Below are 17,921 nucleotides of genomic sequence, written 5' to 3' on the forward strand. Positions count from 1 at the left end.
ATTTAAATGTGCAGCCTGTTTTGAGAAAACTGCATTAAAACATTCCCAATATGAGAACTTTATACATGTAGTTGTCTCTTTCCACAAATTTCAATCTCCTTGATTGCAAATGCTGTATTGAATCCATCTTTGTGTTTCTAGTGGCAGCTAGCATGGTGCCTTATTACATATAGTTGGCACAAGCAATTATCAATTCCTTCGAATTGACTAGACATTCCCCAAATATGTTCACATTTACAGAATAAACGGGAAAATTTTTTTGTTATCACTAGTGAATTTAATGCATATCTTACTCAGAGATTGGTAGGATCCAGATAAAAAGGATTGGATGAGAAAGGAAAGGACACAGAGATAAGATAAAATGCCGAATTGTTAATTTGAAACTAATGGTCTGAGAACGTGGCTGTACTTTACAATCACCTGGGAAGATTTTACAAAAAAACAACAACAAAACTGAGCTCCTCTGTTCCCTAAGAGATTCCAATGTGCAAAGTTGAGAGCTACTGACTGAGATGGATCATGTTATACCCAGGTTCTCCCTTCCACTACCACAAGATCTAAGAGTACACTTCTGCAGTTTCACATTAGGTACCACAAATGAAAAGCATAGAGAACATCCTCATGTGTGGAAGTGTTTGGATATATAGGAGCAGCAGGATATCAGGATAGGGGAATATGTATAAATGTATGTGCAGACATAGACACATATATTTAAATTTTCTAAGTTACCCTTTAAAATTATGTAGTGAGAAAGGAAATATAGTATCAGTCTATAATAGTAACTTCTCAGTAATTATTTGTGAGATAATTCTTTTTTGGTGAAGAAGTCAAAGAGATAGATAGCTTTGCTGACAGTCACCAAATTTGCAGTCATTTCTGAGATAAATAGTGAGTCTAAGTCACTACATAGTAGTCTGGACTGAATTCACATGATTATAACTTGTAACTTGCTTTAGAATCGCCAAATTGAGTGTTGCTAAGTACTAGGTACCATTTTTATCATGTTTCTTTTAGCCACAAGTAATCATCACGTGGAAAGATTTTACATTATTACATTGGCCTTGTTCAATGCTCTTTAGTATTTTAACAAATAACGGCAAAAGGTTAATGATGCAATACAAGCAAATAATGAAATTTTGAATGCTTGGCACCAATAGTTAGCATACTACATATGATCTTAAACTGGAATAAAACCAGTGCTCATACCATATTACTGATGTTTCCTTAAATTTTTATAAACTTTCAAACCTGTCATATTATTTACCCAATTGGTTTCCATGTAAATTATTCTTGAAGGTCTTTTCTTTTTCCTTTCTCCATAAAAGAAAGAAAGATAAGGGGGATAAAGATAATGGTTCAATAATACAGCATAATACTATTTGGTTATAATTTTTTCACTCATTTTCAAAAACATAACATAATAGATTCCCCAAAAAAGCTTTAAAACAGCATCTTTTGGTAGAGACCAACTGTATATATAAGAAGATGATGTTATTGATCCATCTATAGGATAATATAATAACAACTGTAATGTGTTGAGGGCTTATTATCCACCAAATACTTTTTAGTACTTCACCTGAATCAATGCACTGAATCCTCAAAGCAATCCTTAAAAAAGATACCACATTAGTGTCCATTTTATAGGTGAGAAAATTGAGGCCCAGAGCATTTAATCCACTCATTCAGGGCTCAATTAAAAATTAAGGGATCCACAATTTGAGTCTAGAGAAACAGAATGATATTTAAGGTTATATTTCCCTCTATTACTTGACTAGAGAGGAAATTAGTTTGACGTACTTGATCTTCATTTCAGTGGACCTTCTTTCTGAATAAAAAATTTAGCTACATTTAACATCTGTGCTCCTGAGACCATTAACTACAGACACAGAAGGTGGGAAATGTCCAGTACTCTGGTGATAGCGTTCTGGCATTTTGGAGTCATAAAGAAAGAGAGAAATCTTTGGCTCCTTCACTTTTTTCTTTCTTTCTTTCTTTCTTTCTTTCTCTATGTAGTTCGTTCTTCTTTCTTTCGTTTCGGGTCTTTCTTTCGTTGCATTTCTTTTTCTTTCTTTCTTGCTGGTCTTGTCTAGTCTTGCTTTCTTTCTTTCTTTCTTCTATGTTCCTTTTCTTTCTTCTTTCTTTCTTTCTTCTTTTTTCTTTCTTTCTTTCTTTCTCTTTCTTCCTTTTCTTTTCCTTTCTTCTTTCTTTCGTTTCTTTCTCTTTTTTTCTCTTTCTTTCTCTCTCTCTTTCTTTCAAGATTTTATTGATTTTAGAGAGAGCGAGCAAGAGAGAGCATGAGCAGGGTGAGGGGTAGAGGGAGAATCAGACTCCCTGCTAAGAAGGAAGCCCAATGTGGGGCTCAATCCTGGGACTCTGGAATCATGACTTGAGCTGAAGGCAGATGCTTCACCAACTGAGCCACCAAGGTGTCCCTTTGCTTCCCTTTCTTTTCTTTTTTTTTTTTTTTTAAAGATTTCATTTATTTATTCATGAGAAAGGCAGAGAGAGAGAGAGAGAGAAAGAGAGAAAGAGAGAGGCAGAGGGAAAAGCAGGCTCCGTGCAGGGAGCCTGACATGGGACTTCATCCCGGGTCTCCAGGATCCTGCCCTGGGCTAAAGGCGGAACCAAACCGCTGAGCCACCCGGGCTGCCCTTGCTTCCCTTTCTGTAGCGTATTCCAATTTCTCTTGTCCTATTTTGATTTTTTAAAAAATGCTGTTATGGATAATATATTAATAGAGGATTCTGAGTGAAGGTTAGGCTCCAAAATGACTTAAGTGATGGAGGTAGAGTTCAAAAAAATTAGTTGAAGTCAGATAACGCTGATTTGTAATGGGATATTCTTGTCACATTTTTATCACATTATCCATCCATTAAGAACAAATAAAAATGAGTAAAACATGATTTATAATCAAATTCCCAAAGTCAACTGCATTGTTTTTTTAAGTTTTTATTTAAATTCCAGTTAATTAGCACAGTATAATATTAGTTTCAGGTGTACAATTTAGTGATTCAATGCTTCCATACGACACCTGGTGCTCATCACCAAAGTCAACTGCTGTATTTTAAATAATAAGGTAATTATCTCTCATTGTCATTTTCTTTTCTGTGTCCCCAAATACTTTCTTTACAAAGTTTTTGTCCTTATTTAATCTTTCTAGGTGTCATACTAAGTTATTAAATTATAAACTCATTCTCAAGTCCTACTGGCAGCCTGCTCCCCAGGATTCCTGAGGTAGGGCCCAGGAATCTATGTTTAGCTCTCTGAGTGATCTTTCTGTTCTCTAAAGCTAGGGAAGGACTGTTTGACAATGTATTTCACATCACTTACTTACAATAAAAGATAGTTCATGTCAAATTGGCAGATGACCCCAAAGCTAGGAATGATAACCAACAGACACAGTATTTTGGGGGGAAGAAAAAAATAAAATTCTGCAAACTACAACAATTGTGTACCTTACAGAATAATATTTAACGTTGATTGACATAAGGCCATTATACTTTAACCATGCATTTGACCAATAGCAACCGTATATCAAATATGATGCTTGGTAAAAATTTATTTCCTGGCCTCAAGGAAGAAATTTTAGGCTAAAGAGACAGCTTTCTATACAAATAATTAGAAACAAGGTAAAATAAGTGTGCCAGTTATTGAGCTTTGTGTCTCAGCTCTAACGCCCACCCCTGTAAAGCTCAAGCGGGTACTCTGCAGGCCACATTGTGGGTTCGGGAGCGGCTCCCCATTAAACTCTGTGAGGGGCACTGTTAAAGGGTGGTTGGAAGGCTAGAAATATATTGAAGAAGGATGCGCTGTTTCCTCTTTGCTCCCACTGGCTTCCTGTTGCTGGCAGGGCCTTCCCAGGTCAGGACATCCCCCAAAGTACTGATGGCTTGTTCTAGTAGGGGTGGCTGACTCCAGTTTGCAGCTTTTCCGATACTTCTCGGATCAATGCTGCCAGAACTCTTCTACATCTCTCCAGAGCATCTAAACCAGTGAGCTAGTGCCCTTTGCTCGGAAGTCTGAGGTCCAGACCCTCCGTGTGGCTCTCCCGAGCCGAGAGCTAACACTGACTCAGAGGCCCTCATGGAAGCTTCTGCATTGAATTAATTCTACCCTCTTTTGTTTGTTTCTCTAGCCCAGTAGGTGGTGGTTTCCTCCTGTAATCGCTGCCCCTGTGAAGCCTAGGGGTTCCATCTTTGCCTTTATTCCTGTATCAGCCTCATGCCTATTAATGATTTATTATCTTAAGTTATCTCTCTGTTAGAATAGCTGATGAGTATTGTCTCCACGCTGGACATTGGCTAATATAACAAGTGTAGTAGCTAGCGACAATAGAATAGTTAAACAGCAAACCCCTAAATTGTTTCAATCAGGGAGCCTGCGTAATTGAATTAGTATAAGACGCCCAACAATAAGGGTTGTGGGTCAGTTGAGAAACCACTTTCGGTTTTGACCTCAGTTTGGAAATTGCTTTCCTTTCCATATGTAGAAAACACCTATTTGGTAGTCAGTGTATCATAGGTGAAACAAAGAGGCAGCCATTGGATGTTCTAATATGTAAAAGGAAATAAAAGAAGAAACAGGTTTATCTGGCGTTTCTGTAGAAAGCTAACCTGGAATGAACAAGACTGGCTGGCTAGCTGAGTTAGAATGTGCTGCTAATAAACTTGAACTAATGAGTGAAGTTAGCAGAAAGACCCTTTTAAAAGCCAACTCTGTCGAAAGATAAAAGAACTTCTGAGTGAGGAAGAAAGTCCTCATCATAAGAAATATTCTAGTACATTTTGGGAAACTATTATTTGATACTATTGTATGGCAACGTTCTTCAATTGGGAAGGTCGCTGAATTAGATGGTTTATTATGCTGGGGTTCTGTGATAATGGGATTAGTGTATTGATTTCATTATGCCCTTTTTCAATGAGAAAAAGTGTTTCTTAAAATATGTTGAACATGCAAAAGGAAGTAAAGTAAGAGAGTGCAATGGATTGAATGTTTACAGAGCCATAAAATGCATATCTTGAAACTAATCCCCAACGTGTTGGTATTAGGAGGTGCTACCTTTGGGAGGTGATTAGGTCTCAGGAGTGGCATCTTCATGAAAGAGATTAGTGCCCTTATAAGGGAGACACTGCAGAGCTTCCTTACAGCTGTCTTTGAAGCAGGAAGTGAGCTCTCACCAGACGTCAAATTTGCTGACATCATGCCTTGGACTTCCCAGCTTCCAGAACTGAAAAATAAATACATGTTGTTTGCAAATCATCTAACCTATGGTATTTTTTTATAGCATTCTGAATAGCCTAAGATGAGGAGTAATGTAAGGAGAAGGGTATTGGAACATGTAATTGAAGCCTGTACTGGTGGTAAGGTACTGAAGCAGGACAATTATTAGGAAAGTAATTGTAAAAACTCGGGTGAATAGGCCAGAAGAAATCACTCCTATCCCTGGCCGCTTCAATCCTGCAATAAGCAAGGTCAAAAACCCTTGCAGCTGATGTTTTGTCCTTGTCTCAGGTTTCATAGACCAGGTTTGAAACACTCTGTTCCAGAACAGCACGTATGCATAAAAAGTGCTTATCTGTGACATGGTTACTTTTTTCAATTTTTTTTTTTAAAGTTCCCTAAGATATTTGCAATAAATTTAAAACTTTGTATTATATTAGAAGATGATACAAAATGCTATTGACATTTCTAGCAAAAATATTATAAAATCTTCTACAATATCATCATCAGCCATGACAACAGCACAGCTTATTGGAATACATCTCTTTAAAAATTTACCCAAACCCAATAAATAGACAGTAGCAAGGATTCTTCATGTTTATGAGATATTAGAAACACATGGATACGAATTTCTATAAATGATGTAAAAAGAAAAATTTTATATAAGACTGGCAAGAGTGCTGGGATGAATTAGAGAAACCTCCTTTAGAGGTTTTAGATTTAGATATAGTAATTTTGTAGCTTTTATATGTAAATATAATAGAAAGGGTGGATTCATATTTATGGGAGTGTATTATTATTATTGTTTTACTTTATCTAATGCTAAGAGATGTATATTAAAATGGGGGGGGGGGCAATCATATTAATTCTTTGTCTAGGCTATGCCAAATGTCCCATTGTTTAGAATATATAGATGTTTAATGTCACTTAGATCAGTGTTTAATGAACTAACCTTTCATTTCATATCTCACATTCATAAATAAATATATAATCATTGACATAAACCTTTAATTTTCTCAAAATTAGTGTGTATAGGTGGGATCAGATTACTTCTATGTATAAGAAAGAATTAAATTCCTATTGTGTCAGGACATTGGATAGAACTCTCTAGATACTAGATATTCATTATTAAATATATCAGTTTTTCACCAATCAAATCTTCCAACTTTAAAGAGAATAGGTACAAGATTATTTCACTTGTAACAAAAAATGTAATGCTCAGAGGGAAAATTTCAAAAGGCAAGATTAAATATTTTCTCAAATAATTCTTAAAAATTTCCTAATCAATATGTTAGGATTACAGAACATCTTTTCCAATATATTTGGATGTGTAATACACACATTTCAAAGGTACACTGAAATCATGTCATATAGGTATGATAAAGATTCCATTTTTTAAAATTACATTTAGCATTATTTTTATTGTAAAATTCTTGATCCTTTGCCTGTAGGTGGAGATCCGGGGTGAACAATTATATACTTAGATGCACATTTTGGCTATGCTGGCCAATTTACCATATTTCATTCTCAATAGAATGATCAAATGCAAATACTTTTCCAGACTTCTATAGAGAGCTACATCATGATAGTAAGTGAGGAACTTTTAAAATCTCTTACTTCAGTGGTTAAAATGAGGCATAAATTGGTATCTGTATACTTGACTGAAACTGACTTAGAATATCTTAGACAGATTTTCTTAAGACAATACAATAAAAAAATGGATTATTTTTCACTTTTTTATGGGTTCTGATTACAAAAGTATCAAATATGTTTACTTCTCAATGGGAGATCTGGTTTCCATGGGGACCAAGCCAACCTCATCTGCTGTTTTGCAGACTATGCTCCATGTACCACCTCCACTTTGGCAGGACTAGAGAGTGGCTGAACACAGCTACCCTGGCAAGTATGCACAGCCATCTATATAGTTTCTCCTCATTTTCCACCCCCTTCCAACAACAGAACCCAGGAGGGGGCTTCAAGGATATGCAGCTTTCCTCCCACTTTCAGGTTGCATCACTTGTGATGCTCTTTGAAACTGGAACATTCTACATGATGATGATAAACATCCGCCATGTGTCACAATGTTTCTTCAAGTTAAGTGTCAAATTATCTGGCAGTATAAATAGGTGCCTATTTTTTATTGTTGTAATGCCTTTATTACAGATTCAGCACAGATCGATGGTATTTCTTACACAGATTGATCAAATATCTATCACGTACTGGCAATTTGCCCTATTTCATATATGCTTACTACTGATTCATGTGTTCATCATACCCTTAATATTAGCTTATTATATGTCAAGCATTGTGCTAAGCATGAGTATAGGGATAAGTAAGACAGAGTTCTTATTCTCAGAATATTCTCTTATAGCTTAGGATCTAAGACATGATTACCAGAAGTGGTATTTGTAAGTCACTGTGATAAGTGTAATGGTATGATACTTGCACTGGAAAATATGAGGGCACAGAAGGGAACCCAGTTTCATCCTGTGGCATTAAGGAAGCTGAAAGTGGGCTTTCTAAAGAGCTTGATCAAAGAATGAGTATCAGATAATCTGGTGAGGAAGCAGCAGCTTGAAGCCACGAATGCAAGTAAGAAACTGCAGTTTCTGGCTTAGAAGCCGGACGCAATTCTGTGCTGGACCCACACCTGAGCTGGTAATGAGTAGCAAAAGCAGTGACCTGAAATCCCGTATTCAGACTTCCTTATTATATGTTAGAAACCGCATTTTTATCCAGAACCATTGAAGAAATACAAAGAGATTACATAAAGAGGACAATTGGTTGGTCATGTGTTTTTGAGTAATGATTCTGAAGACTGCATGGAATATGTATGTGAAGAAATGAGATGTTTGAATAAATGAATAGTCATTTTTTTTTCTGGGCCAAAACATTGCCTTGGTGAATGTTGGAACCAAAATCTTTAACATCTAAAATTCAATATTTCCCTGAGTGCAACTCTTGTCATTAAAATAGGTATTACATTTTTATTTATTTCTATTTAGCTCAGAAGAGAGAAGAGCTGGAGAATGGCATATGAGCAGGCCATATGTACATGTACATGTACCTGATGATATGTAAAAGTCTCTGGTGTTTCTTGGGTCAGGGGCAGAAACTGAGCCAATGGACAAATGATACAGGAAGTTGAGAACATTCTCGAAATTTGAGCTTTCCAGTGGATGATCAAAAGTGTAGTGAGTTTCCCACTACTAAAGGTAGAAAGATAGAAACCTAAAGATTTGAAGGAACTCAGAGATTATTAGTCCAATTATTTTATTTATAGAAGTGCAACCAAAAGCCAAAACATTGAAATGATTTAATCTCAAACAGGGATCTGAATCACTTTTTGTTTGGAGTTCTTTCCCTCCAGTCATATTAAGTATGAGATGTAAGTACAACAGATGTAAAAAGATAATTTTGGATATTGAGAATGAATATGAGTTATATGCTCTGTGTGGGTCTATCTCAAGAGTCTACAGTTTTTGTTTATGTTTTGAAGAAAATGTTCCATTTCAATAGAATCAAGATAAAATGTTAGTAAATAAGTTTGAAACATTCTAACTTCTTTCAAGTTGAAGTTAACACATTTGAAATAACCACATTTTTTCTGTTACCTTTCTATATTCCACTATTAACTTATTGAAAGTTTAGAGTTCTATTTAGGAAACATGTTCTGAGGGCTCATATTGAGATACTTGGTCTTTTGTAGAGGAAGGTATAGACAAGTAGTATAATCATATATTATTTAATTAACTTACATTTTATTCCCTAGGAAATATACTTCATATCAGCCTGCTAGTCATTTACAGCCATATCTTATAATGCAAGTAACAATGCAAGAGGCAATATTAATTTAAAAAATCAAGCCATTCATTAAGAGAATTTAAAAAAACCCACGATGGATGAAAATATTAAGTTTCTTGAAAACTAAAAAATATCTGATGAAATAAAAACCAAAGATCAGGAGCAGATTAAGAAACAGACTTAAGAAGTTTTTTGGCAAATGTTGTTAGAATATTAAATGAAAAGGTAAAGCATTTGTCTTTCATCAGAAATAGTAATAACTATTATTCAATATTTCAAGTTACAAAATGTGTGGACATTTGTGTGTGTGTGGGTGCCATTCAGTCCAGTCTTGGGTGATTGAAATGGCTAAATAACACCCATATGGTACACAGCTTGGTACGCCCAGTATAAAGGAAAAGGTGTTGGCAGTGAATCTGTGAAGGAGACATTATTATTTTCACTCATAGAGGTGATGTAAATGTCTAGCTTCCAGGGCTTTATTTTGTTTCTTGAGGTTTCTCTTCTTTTCTTTCTTTTTTGTTAATATGTTAGACTTTGGCTGGGTTTTCAGAGAACGAAATATTTTTCAATATTAAATGTTAATGTTCCACATCCCCCCCCAAATTAGTTGGCTTGGAGGTGATGGAAGGCAACTTAAATAGTTTTATATATCAGGAATCTCACTACATTGAGAGAATCATTTGCATTATAGAAGAGATGAAAAAATATAAAATCTGATATCTGTCTGACAAAACTTTCCGTTCTTTGTAGGGCATCATGACCTACATGAAGCAAAGATAATTCAGTAATAGTAGTTATCATATTAACTGTTAACATATTATGAATATTTATTATCTGCCAGGGCCCTTTTTAGTAATTTCCATGTATTGTTGAATAGATTTTATTTCATTCCCATATGTCTATGAAATTAACATTATAATTATGCTAATTTTGCAGATGTGGAAATTGGAGAACACAGAATTTAAGTAACTTTAAATCTAAGTAATCTTGTTCCACAGTTTGTAACTACAGAGGTATGATGCCTTTATGCAGTAACATATCAAGGTTTTTTCATATATTGTGCAACATTTCACAAGTTGTGGAACTAAGAAAGACTTTAAAGACCATGACTTTGTTTTTTTTAAAGATTGATTGATTGATTGATTGACTCATGAGAGACACAGAGAGAGGCAGAGACACAGGAAGAGGGAGAAGCAGGCCCTATGAGGGGAGCCCGATGCAGGACTTGGTCCCAGGACCCCGGGATCATACCCTGAGCCGAAGGCAGACACTCAACCACTGAACCACCTAGGCATCCCCTAACCTGTTCATTTTAAACATGTTTTGAAATATTCCCTAAAGCAACACACCTCTGAAGATGAATGATATTCATTATCAAAAACTACTTAAACCACATGACACAATAACATCTTTAAAACATTTTATTTTTAATGAATTTTTAGACATCTTAAGAAAGCACATTCAGGCTTAAACAGGTAATGGTGTCTATAAGACAGGAATAATTTCTAAAAATGTAACAAAGAATTAAGCATTGCATTTAGTGGGAATACTCTGTCATAGGCAATCTGAACTTAAAAAGATAGTTCACAAATATGCCAAAAAAATAAAAATTTGAGAGTAGGGCTGATGCAGTACCTAAACAGAAAAAAATAAACCATTCCATTTTTGCTTGATAGGCCTATAAGCTTTTTAATGCACTTTATACTTACAAAAAAGAAATTCTCACTATTTAAACCATTTTTGGATTTAAATATTTACCTATAAAGAGTCAAAACTATGGAGCTATCAGAATCCTCTCCTTTTCGACATAGACTTGGAAACTTTACATAAGTTCTAGTTTCAAGTCTGTGGAAACAAGGGAATCATCGCCATGTGCAGATATATCAATACTACTTAACTAATCTTCTGGATGCTTATAGGAGCAGCCTCGGATTTGGTTTGAGACAGCTGGATTCCATGTGCCTTGTTTCCAGTATTTATCACTGGGGTAGACGAGCCTCACCTTGAAATGTGGGTAGAATAGTCTCTTCACTCAGCGAGCATAGAGCCTATGTGGCAGGGCTGAAATCCATTTTCACACGTGGCCTGTGAAATCGAATCGATTAGAAGTCTTCCCTTCATGATATTAGCAATGGTAAAGAATGGTTTATCAAGCTCCATGACTACTTGGAATTCATGAATTTTAATTAAAGTTTGAGTCTTCTGTGGTAAATAAAGTATATATTTCGGTTACTATGCAGTTCTCAACCTGGGGAAGGTGGAAGGATTCAGGGGATTAAGGACTCTGGGACCACAGTGAGATTGCCTTTTGTTTCATGTGTATGTGCTTTTTTTAATGAAAAGAATCCTTAGTTTTCATTACATTCTTAAAGAGATCCATGAACAACTACAACAAAGGGAAGAATCACTACATTGAGAGAAGAGGAACTCCAAACATCCATCATACATTTTAAAGTGGATTGGAAGAGTTGGCCTAAGTTTAAATTTTGTGGTCAAAGGAAAAAAAATCATTTTGTAGAGGCTTTCTAAACAGTAAGCAGAAATGCCCTGGTGAAGTAATCTGGGAACTATCCTTATTTTCATGGATGATCTGATACAGAGAAGACTATGCCTCAGAATCTGAAATACATATTTAGGGGTAAGAGAGAGTAAAAACAACCTCATAGACATTTATATAGTTAAGTACTAGGCACCAGACACTAAATTAGGCACCTCACATACAGAAATGTACAGGGATGTCAAGCATCACTTGAGATCAGTTCACAGTTTAAAAATGAAAAGCAGAACGGTTAAGAGGCTTGATCAAGTTTACATGGTGGCTCTCTGAGGCAGATGACTTTTCTTTCTCTCTCCCTCTAGTTTAGGATACAAAAAGAGGGGCAACCCGGGTGGCTCAGCGGTTTAGCGTTGCCTTCAGTCCAGGGCCTGATCCTGGAGACTTGGGATCGAGTCCCACATCAGGCTCCCTGCATGGAGCCTGCTTCTCCCTCTGCCTGTGTCTCTACCTCTCTCTCTTTCTCTCTGTGTCTCTCATGAATAAATAAATAAAATCTTAACAACAACAGCAACAACAAAAAGGGATACAAAAGGATTGTTTTTAAATAATCACACCTGAGGGTCAGCTAAGACTCTATCCTTAACAAGTTTTCACTCTGTCCTTAAAAAGAATTCAGCCTTGAAGATATGTGGCTTTTTTTTTTTTTTAAAGATTTTATTTATTTATTTATTCATGACAGACAGAGAAAGAGAGAGGCAGAGACACAGGCAGAGGGAGAAGCAGGCTCCATGCAGGGAGCCCGACGTGGGACTGGATCTCGGGACTCCAGGATCACGCCCTGGGCCAAAGGCGACGCTAAACCGCTGGGCCACCGGGGCTGCCTGATATGTGGATTTTTTGACTGATTTATTTCTCTAATTTTTCTTCTGTCCCTGACCTATAAAGGACCAGATAAGTCTTCCCATTCTGTTTTGTAAGTTCTTCGTCACTCAGTCTCTAGCAACTAAAATGGAACATGCCCCAAACTGAACTCTTTTCAGGGCTGCTTTCATGGGAGTGAGATTTGTGCTAGCCATGGGGTCTTGTGCTTGGTTGAATGTTCTGCTGTCGCTGTCCTGAAATCATTAATAAAATTTCATTTTGAAATTATGTTATCAGTCCTGCTTTTTGTTCTCTTTTTGCAACCAATTTGTTCTTCTTTCTATCTTTTCTGTTTTTGAAGGGCACCACCAATTTCTTCCTCATTAGGTAATGTTGGATACAGTGATCTGTCTTCACCTTTACTTTATCTTGACCACCTCCACATTCAACTGTTGGCAAAATCCCAAGAGTTTCAACGTCATCAAGTGTTTCAGAATGAATCCTCTTTTCTTTTTCTACCACATTCAATAGAAAAAGAATCTAGTTTAGAAAACTCCGTCCTGATTGGAAATCAGGTCTGTGCCACTTACTGGTTATAAATCTTTCAGCAAGTCAATTTCTTGAATTTCTATTTCCTCATCTATAAAACAGGAAAAACAAAACTCACTATATTTAAGAACTAGAAATATAATTTTATAAGTACTTAATACAGTGCCTATTTTTAATTTAGAGAAGGTCTCATAGGACTCTAAATTTTAATTCCCTTCTAACTTCTAACAACCCTTTATCTTGAGATCAGTTATTGGTTTATATTTCTGAGAAACATATTTATCTACAAATCACTCATTCAACACTTACTGAGTATTTATTCTTTCACATGGACATCTTTAAATGCTCCCCTCAAAAAATAAAAACAAAAGAAGTACCCCTAAATGTATTGATAACCCTGCTATCAAGAAATGAAGTGTGTGTCTCCTACTTTTGACTCTGGACAGTAATGAAACAGCTTCAACCAATAGAGTGGAAATGACATCATATGATTTATGAGGCTGGATGACAAAAGGGCATGCAGCTTCCAACTTGTTTGCTGGCAGTCTTACTTCTGGAGTCCTGAGCCACCCTGTAAGAAAGTCCAACAACCCAGGAGCCGGCATGCTGTGAGGAAGCCAGGACACAGGGAGGTGCCACACACGAATGCTCAGCTCCAGCCCCGTTCTTGACATTGTCCAGTCGAGGAACCAGACAAGTAAATGAACAAGCCTCCCGAAGATGATGCCAGCCCCGGTCATGAAACCATCCTGGCCTTCGAAATCTCTTAAATGAGGCTCCAGATATGTGGCGCAGGCACAAGCCGCTTCCTCTGTGCTGTCGGAATTTCCCAGCTACAAAATCCGTAAGCCAAGGTTGAGGTGGTTCTTTTTAAAGCATAACTAAAATTTAGATTCATGTATTATATAGCAATTGTAAGTGGAACAACTCCAAACTAAAGAGAGAAAAAAAAAAAAAAAAAAACAGAGGGAAGAAAAGGAAAAGAAATCCCATGTATCGTGTATGTCCTGCCTCCCATTTTCCTTCCAGCCTTAGGTCCGACATAAGGCAGTGGGGTCGTCCCAATCCTTTGGCAATTCCTTTGCTTTCCAACCTTATTTCCCTTATTTATACCGCCGTCGCTTCTTGGAAAGCTCTTTCCTACTTTCCTTGCTCTCTTAGGACTCAGTTTATGTACTCTTCACATGCTACTTCATCATTTAATCCTTCAGTCCCTCCAGCTATCTGGTATATTCTTCTTCTGAATTCTGGGAGAACTTTTTAACCTCACTTTGCCATTTTGTTTTAAAGATTTTATTTATTTATTCATGAGAGAGGCACAGGGAGGCAGGGACACAGGCAGAGGGAGAAGCAGGCTCCCTGCGGGATCTGGGAGCCTGGGATCACGCCCTGAGCCAAAGGCAGATGCTCAACCGCTGAGTCACCCAGGGGCCCCTCCCTTTCATATTTTAAACTTTCACCAAACATACTTGTTCTTGTTTGTGTACACACTGAATTTTTCCTAAGACAGAACTAACATGTGATTAAATACCTCACCTGCAATAAATAACTCTTTGTGGGTGTTCAATGCTTTGCTAATAACCTAGCATCACTCTGAATTAGAGTTGTGGCACTGTGGTGCTTATAGCCTTGAAAAATTATTACTAGCTACGATATATGTGGAAGTCAAACTTTTCCCTTCAAGTATTACCACTTTCTTTGTCCTTTTGTATTTCCTTATATATCCTTGATTGTTTTCTGCTCAAATATTTATTTTATAATCATCTATTAGTTTGTTAGCCATCATTGACCTCAACTCCATTTTATCCTTAAGTTGCTATTTTCTCAAAGATTCTCTAGTGTGGAACTATAGCTGATTTTACTACCTACACCACCTGACACCAATGAGAGAAAATTTTCATCAGCTTTTCACATAATGAAAACACTATAAAACAGGACCACATAGGCTCCAATAACTATACTCTCTTTACGTATTTTGCTTTAAACTCTGAATTTTACTTTATTTTAGATACTATTTATTCTCTTCCAAAAATATTGAAAGAAACAGAGATCAGATTAATTAAAAAAAAATTACTTAGACTGGGGCACCTGGGGCTTAGCTGTTAAGTGTCTGCCTTTGACTCAGGTCATGATCCTAGGGTTCTGGGATCAAGCCCCACATCAGAGCCCCACATCAAGCTCCCTGCTCCGTGGGGAGCCTGCTTCTGCCTCTCCGTCTGCCTGCAGCTCCCCCTGCATGCGCGCTCTCTCTCTCTCTGTCTGTCAAATAAGTAAATAAAATAAAAAAAAATTACCTATCATGTAGTTATGGTAGGTTTTTCTCCTTTCCCTAAGTGACATACACTGGCTTTAGGAAGAAAGGATAAAAGAAAAGGAAATTTGCATTTACTATATATGCCAGACACTGCTGAGAAAAAAACTATTAATTAATTAATTAATTAATTTACTGCATTCTTTTAAAGTAAATTTCCTTCAATAGGAGGGAAAATATTCTTAGGTAATGTCAGATATTTCTGTCTAAAATATATCAAATATTGTTCAAATAACAGAATCAGTCTCTGTGTACTACACAAAACGTTGGCTAAATATATATATTTGATAACCCAGTAATTACTGAGATAGACAACCTTAAGAAAGAAGTCATATAATGACTAGGGATTAGGCCCTTAACAAGAGTCCTTGATATTTGCAGACATCCTGCAGCTCTCTAAATTCCCATCATGTTTTTAATCATAATTGCTTCCCTACCACCCATCTGGGCTGCTATCAACAGAGGCCTATGACTTCCAGGGAAGAATAAATAGGGAGACAAGCGAATTCTTTGGAAGCTCCAGTTCTGCCTTAGTGCAGATTTCTCCATAAGAAAATAATGGAGGAAAGCATTTAACAAAAGATTCAACTGAAGCAAGTATCTTTAAATAGATTATTTTCCACAAGGAATCAGAGGGTGCTAATGTTTCCTTGTTGGCTATAAAATCACTGGGGGAGAAATAACAATTATGGCAATCACAGTATAGTTTAACCCTACGAACTTAGATACAAAGAAAAATTGAAAAACATTTTTTAAAAGACCATCTTTAAGAAGGCAACACAATTAAGATGGCCATTCACAGGAGGTTTCCAGCTACTTCACTCTCTCTCCAGAAGGGGCTCCATAGCATCTATGGAACCCTTGAAGGCATAACAATATGTGTTTCTGTTCATGGATTTTAGGGATTGAATATGTTATTAATCAAAAGAGTCGCTGTAGTTTCATTGCTTCTAGAATCTCCTGGGGCATTGTATACAGCTGCATTCAAAGAAAATGAACTGTTATAAACTTGATCATATTCATCCCTTGGGCTCATCTGATTACAAAATTGCCCAATGAGCTGTTACAGTATTTTCAACTAATTAGTTAACCCATACATTGAGATTTCCTTCCTTTCTTATTTTCTTTTTTGCTTGCTTTTGCTTGTTTTTCCTTCTTTCTTTCTTCCCATCTCCTTTATTGTACATATTTACCCTTTCTCTAACAGGGTGAATAGCTCAGTGTTTGTTGTGCTGACAAAACCCTCAAATCCCATTACTAAAGTATACCTTTTCTCCCATCATTTTTCGTGTGAGGAGAATAAAAGGTGCACGTTTCTTTTGCCGTGTTAGTGGTTTTAAATCAGGGAGCAGCACTATTCAGTTCAGGAACTCAGAAGCTACATTTGACTCCCAGATCATAAAATTTCCTAAATCAGCGGCTGAAGATTCAAAGGTCTTTCCTGAATTAAACAGAGACACTTTTTTCAGTAAAGCAGATTGTGAGAGAGGAACAAGTGAACTCTTCACAAGGCATATTTCTGTCTTGCTGCAAATTTCTCCATAAAATCAGAGTGACCCATTAAAAACAGGAAAAGAGCAGAAAAGAAGACAACAGGTTACAGAGTGTTGCTCTGGGTTCCCCCTTGTAACGCAAAAGGAGACTTTCGCAGCACCCAGAGCCCCTGTCCCGCAAACCGAGAAAGAGGATGTCCTCCAGGTTTTGCAGCGGGTCCCACGCGGGTGACGCCAACCTTGGCTCCCGAATGGGACGAATGGGACGGGCAGCTGCGGAGGGAGAGCGGCGGGTCAGGGCGCCCCGGGGGGCTGCAGGTCAGGCCTCCCGGGCCCCGCCCCGCCCCGCCCGCGCGGCCGCCTCGCTCGGGCCCTCGCGGGGCGCACCCAGGGCCGCCTCCGCCTCCGCCGCCTGCGAGGGGCCGCGCCGGCCGGGCCCGCTGCGTCCAGGGCTGCCCGCCAGCCTCTCCCAGACCCGTCCCGCCACCGCCCCGCGTCCCAGAGGCTCTCCCGGGGGCCGTGGGGACCTCACCCTGCCATGCACGGGCAGCAACGAGAGCTCCCTCCGCGAACCCGGGCGCTGGGGCCGGCTTGGGGAGCTCGTGCACGCGGGCCGGGCCGCAGGCCTGAGAGTCGCAAAGGAGAGCGAGCCTCTGCGGCCAAGGCCGCGGCCCGGGAGGCCGCCGAAGGCCAAGGGACCCTCCCACGCCCGAGCCCTCCGCTCGTCAGTCCGAGGTCGCCCCTGGTGGAGGAGCGCGGTGTCCCCCGCCCGCCCAGCGGGTGCTGAGGCCCAGGGCCGCTGCCGGACGCCCAGTACCGCCCTGTAGTCCCGCAGCTCGGGCCACTGAGTGAGCGAGAGCCTTAAACCCCGATCATACTTGTTTGTCCAGGGACTCTACAGCAGAAATGGAAATAAGGGTGATGAAAAAAAATAAGCAGTTTCTTTGAAAAAAAAAAAAAGGGATTCAACAAAAGCAAGTGTTATGGACAGAAGGTATCCCCTAAATGCAGAATGTGTTCCCCTTTGTACATTGAAGCCCTATGCCCCTGATGTCACTGTATTTGGAGACAGGGCCTGTAGGGAGGTAGTTAAGGTTAAGTGAGGTCATACGGGTGGAGCCCTGGTCCCGTAGGACTGATCTCATAAGAAGACGAAGAGACACCAGAACTCACCTTTCCTTCC

This window comes from Canis lupus, chromosome 31 (assembly GCF_011100685.1).
Source record: "Canis lupus familiaris isolate Mischka breed German Shepherd chromosome 31, alternate assembly UU_Cfam_GSD_1.0, whole genome shotgun sequence".
In the NCBI taxonomy this organism is placed as follows: Eukaryota; Metazoa; Chordata; class Mammalia; order Carnivora; family Canidae; genus Canis; species Canis lupus.